This window comes from Brassica rapa, unplaced genomic scaffold (assembly GCF_000309985.2).
Source record: "Brassica rapa cultivar Chiifu-401-42 unplaced genomic scaffold, CAAS_Brap_v3.01 Scaffold0149, whole genome shotgun sequence".
Lineage (NCBI taxonomy): Eukaryota > Viridiplantae > Streptophyta > Magnoliopsida > Brassicales > Brassicaceae > Brassica > Brassica rapa.
The window spans coordinates 31,485-36,849 of NW_022610093.1; positions in this window are offsets into that span (position 1 = coordinate 31,485).

The following is a 5,365-nucleotide window of genomic DNA, read 5'->3' on the forward strand; positions in this document are numbered from 1 at the left end:
CAGACGAACACACACGGACAGCCACGGATGTCCTATGTGTGCTGGCGGACACCCACAGACGTCCTGTGTGTACTGACCAGACAGCCCACGTGGGCCAAAATCACCCGAACAGTCCACGGGAAGGGTAACGTGCTGAGTCCAAGGACCAACATGCTGATATGTGTACTGATGGACAGTCATGGACGTCCTGTGTGTGCTGACGGACACACACGGACAGCCGCGGACATCCTCTGTGAGATGACGGACACACACGAATATCCTGTGCGTTCTGACGGACACCCACGGACGTCCTGTGTGTACTGAACAGATAGCCCACGTGGGCCAAAATCACCCGAACAGTCCACGGGAAGGGTCAGCATGCTGAGTCCAAGGACCAACGTGCTGATATGTTTACTGATGGACAGCCACGGACGTCCTGTGTGTGCTGACAGACAGACACGGACACACACAGACAGCCACGGACGTCCAGTGTGTGCTGTAGGACAGCCACGGACATCCACGGACGTCCTATGTGTGCTGGCGGACACCCACGGACGTCCTCTGTGTACTGAACAGAAAGCCCACGTGGGCCAAAATCACCCAAACAGTCCACAATAAGGGCCAGGGTGCTGAGTCGAAGGACCAACGTGCTGATATGTGTACTGATGGACAGCCACGGACGTCCTGTGTGTGCTGACGGACAAACACATACACACATGGACAGCCACGGACGTCCTGTGTGTGTTGACGGGACACACACGGACGTCCTGTGTGTGCTGATGGACACCCACAGACGTCATGTTTGTGCTGACGGACACACACGGACAGTCACAGACGTCCTTTGTGTGCTGACGGACAGCCACGGACGTCCTGTGTGTGCTGACGGACACACACGGACGTCCTGTGTGTGCTCACAGACAGCCAATAACATCCTGTGTATGCTGGCGGACAACCACAGACACACACGGACACACACAGACACACACACACGTCCTGTGTGTGCTGACGGACACACATAGACGTCCTGTGTGTGCTGATGGACAGCCATTGACAGCCACGAACGTCCTTTGTGTGCTGGCGGACACCCACAGACACACACGGACAGCCACGGATGTCTTGTGTGTACAGACGAACACCAAGGACGTCCTGTGTGTGCTGATGGACACCCACGGACGTCCTATGTGTACTGAAAAGACAGCCCATGTGGGCCAAAATCACCAGAACCGTCCAAGGGAAGGGCCAGCATGCTCAGTCCAAGGACCAGTGTGCTGATATGTGTACTGATGGACAGCCACAGACGTCCTGTGTGTGCTGACAGACACACACGGACGTCCTGTGTGTGCTGACGGACACACACGGACGTCCTGTGTGTGCTGACAGACAGCAACGGACAGCCACGAACATCCTGTGTATGCTGGCAGACACACACGGAAACACACAGGCAGCCACAGACGTCCTGTGTGTGCTGACGGACAGCCACGGAAAGCCACAGACGTCATGTGTGTGCTGGCGAACACCCACGGACGTCCTGTGTACTGAAAAAACAGCCCACGTGGGCCAAAATCACCCAAACAGTCCACAGGAAGGGACAGCGTGCTGAGTCCAAGGACCAACGTCCGGATATGTGTACTGATGGATAGCCACGGACGACCTGTGTGTGCTGATGCACACAGACGAACACACACGGACAGCCACGGACGTCCTATGTGTGCTGGCGGACACCCACAGACGTCATGTGTGTACTGACCAGACAGCCCACGTGGGCCAAAATCACCCGAACAGTCCACGGGAAGGGTAACGTGCTGACTCCAAGGAACAACATGCTGATATGTGTACTGATGGACAGTCATGGACGTCCTGTGTGTGCTGACGGACACACACGGACAGCCCCGGACGTCCTCTGTGAGCTGACGGACACCCACAGACGTCCTGTGTGTACTGAACAGATAGCCCACGTGGGCCAAAATCACCCGAACAGTCCACGGGAAGGGTCAGCATGCTGAGTCCAAGGACTAACGTGCTGATATGTTTACTGATGGACAGCCACGGACGTCCTGTGTGTGCTGACACACAGACACGGACACACACAGACAGCCACGGACGTCCAGTGTGTGCTGTAGGACAGCCACGGACATCCACGGACGTCCTATGTGTGCTGGCGGACACCCACGGACGTCCTCTGTGTACTGAACAGAAAGCCCACGTGGGCCAAAATCACCCAAACAGTCCACAATAAGGGCCAGGGTGCTGAGTCGAAGGACCAACGTGCTGATATGTGTACTGATGGACAGCCACGGACGTCCTGTGTGTGCTGACGGACAAACACATACACACATGGACAGCCACGGACGTCCTGTGTGTGTTTACGGGACACACACGGACGTCCTGTGTGTGCTGACAGACAGCCAATAACATCCTGTGTATGCTGGCGGACAACCACAGACACACACGGACACACACAGACACACACACACGTCCTGTGTGTGCTGACGGACACACATAGACGTCCTGTGTGTGCTGATGGACAGCCATTGACAGCCACGAACGTCCTTTGTGTGCTGGCGGACACCCACAGACACACACGGACACACACGGACAGCCACGGATGTCTTGTGTGTACAGACGAACACCAAGGACGTCCTGTGTGTGCTGATGGACACCCACGGACGTCCTATGTGTACTGAAAAGACAGCCCATGTGGGCCAAAATCACCAGAACGGTCCACGGGAAGGGCCAGCATGCTGAGTCCAAGGACCAGTGTGCTGATATGTGTACTGATGGACAGCCACAGACGTCCTGTGTGTGCTGACAGACACACACGGACGTCCTGTGTGTGCTGACGGACACACACGGACGTCCTGTGTGTGCTGACAGACAGCAACGGACAGCCACGAACATCCTGTGTATGCTGGCAGACACACACGGACACACACAGACAGCCACAGACGTCATGTGTGTGCTGACGGACAGCCACGGAAAGCCACAGACGTCATGTGTGTGCTGGCGAACACCCCACAGACGTCCTGTGTACTGAAAAAACAGCCACGTGGGCCAAAATCACCCAAACAGTCCACAGGAAGGGACAGCGTGCTGAGTCCAAGGACCAACGTCCGGATATGTGTACTGATGGATAGCCACGGACGACCTGTGTGTGCTGATGCACACAGACGAACACACACGGACAGCCACGGATGTCCTATGTGTGCTGGCGGACACCCACAGACGTCCTGTGTGTACTGACCAGACAGCCCACGTGGGCCAAAATCACCCGAACAGTCCACGGGAAGGGTAACGTGCTGAGTCCAAGGACCAACATGCTGATATGTGTACTGATGGACAGTCATGGACGTCCTGTGTGTGCTGACGGACACACACGGACAGCCGCGGACATCCTCTGTGAGATGACGGACACACACGAATATCCTGTGCGTTCTGACGGACACCCACGGACGTCCTGTGTGTACTGAACAGATAGCCCACGTGGGCCAAAATCACCCGAACAGTCCACGGGAAGGGTCAGCATGCTGAGTCCAAGGACCAACGTGCTGATATGTTTACTGATGGACAGCCACGGACGTCCTGTGTGTGCTGACAGACAGACACGGACACACACAGACAGCCACGGACGTCCAGTGTGTGCTGTAGGACAGCCACGGACATCCACGGACGTCCTATGTGTGCTGGCGGACACCCACGGACGTCCTCTGTGTACTGAACAGAAAGCCCACGTGGGCCAAAATCACCCAAACAGTCCACAATAAGGGCCAGGGTGCTGAGTCGAAGGACCAACGTGCTGATATGTGTACTGATGGACAGCCACGGACGTCCTGTGTGTGCTGACGGACAAACACATACACACATGGACAGCCACGGACGTCCTGTGTGTGTTGACGGGACCCACGGACGTCCTGTGTGTGCTGATGGACACCCACAGACGTCATGTATGTGCTGACGGACACACCCGGACAGTCACAGACGTCTTTGTGTGCTGACGGACAGCCACGGACGTCCTGTGTGTGCTGACGGACACACACGGACGTCCTGTGTGTGCTCACAGACAGCCAATAACATCCTGTGTATGCTGGCGGACAACCACAGACACACACGGACACACACAGACACACACACACGTCCTGTGTGTGCTGACGGACACACATAGACGTCCTGTGTGTGCTGATGGACAGCCATTGACAGCCACGAACGTCCTTTTTGTGCTGGCGGACACCACAGACACACACGGACAGCCACGGATGTCTTGTGTGTACAGACGAACACCAAGGACGTCCTGTGTGTGCTGATGGACACCCACGGACGTCCTATGTGTACTGAAAAGACAGCCCATGTGGGCCAAAATCACCAGAACCGTCCAAGGGAAGGGCCAGCATGCTCAGTCCAAGGACCAGTGTGCTGATATGTGTACTGATGGACAGCCACAGACGTCCTGTGTGTGCTGACAGACACACACGGACGTCCTGTGTGTGCTGACGGACACACACGGACATCCTGTGTGTGCTGACAGACAGCAACGGACAGCCACGAACATCCTGTGTATGCTGGCAGACACACACGGAAACACACAGGCAGCCACAGACGTCCTGTGTGTGCTGACGGACAGCCACGGAAAGCCACAGACGTCATGTGTGTGCTGGCAAACACCCACGGACGTCCTGTGTACTGAAAAAACAGCCCACGTGGGCCAAAATCACCCAAACAGTCCACAGGAAGGGACAGCGTGCTGAGTCCAAGGACCAACGTCCGGATATGTGTACTGATGGATAGCCACGGACGACCTGTGTGTGCTGATGCACACAGACGAACACACACGGACAGCCACGGACGCCTATGTGTGCTGGCGGACACCCACAGACGTCCTGTGTGTACTGACCAGACAGCCCACGTGGGCCAAAATCACCCGAACAGTCCACGGGAAGGGTGGTAACGTGCTGACTCCAAGGAACAACATGCGATATGTGTACTGATGGACAGTCATGGACGTCCGTGTGTGCTGACGGACACACACGGACAGCCCCGGACGTCCTTGTTAGCGTGACGGACACACACAAATGTCCTGTGCGTGCTGACGGACACCCACAGACGTCCTGTGTGTACTGAACAGATAGCCCACGTGGGCCAAAATCACCCGAACAGTCCACGGGAAGGGTCAGCATGCTGAGTCCAAGGACTAACGTGCTGATATGTTTACTGATGGACAGCCACGGACGTCCTGTGTGTGCTGACAGACAGACACGGACACACACGGACAGCCACGGACGTCCAGTGTGTGCTGTAGGACAGCCACAGACATCCACGGACGTCCTATGTGTGCTGTCGGACACCCACGGACGTCCTCTGTGTACTGAACAGAAAGCCCACGTGGGCCAAAATC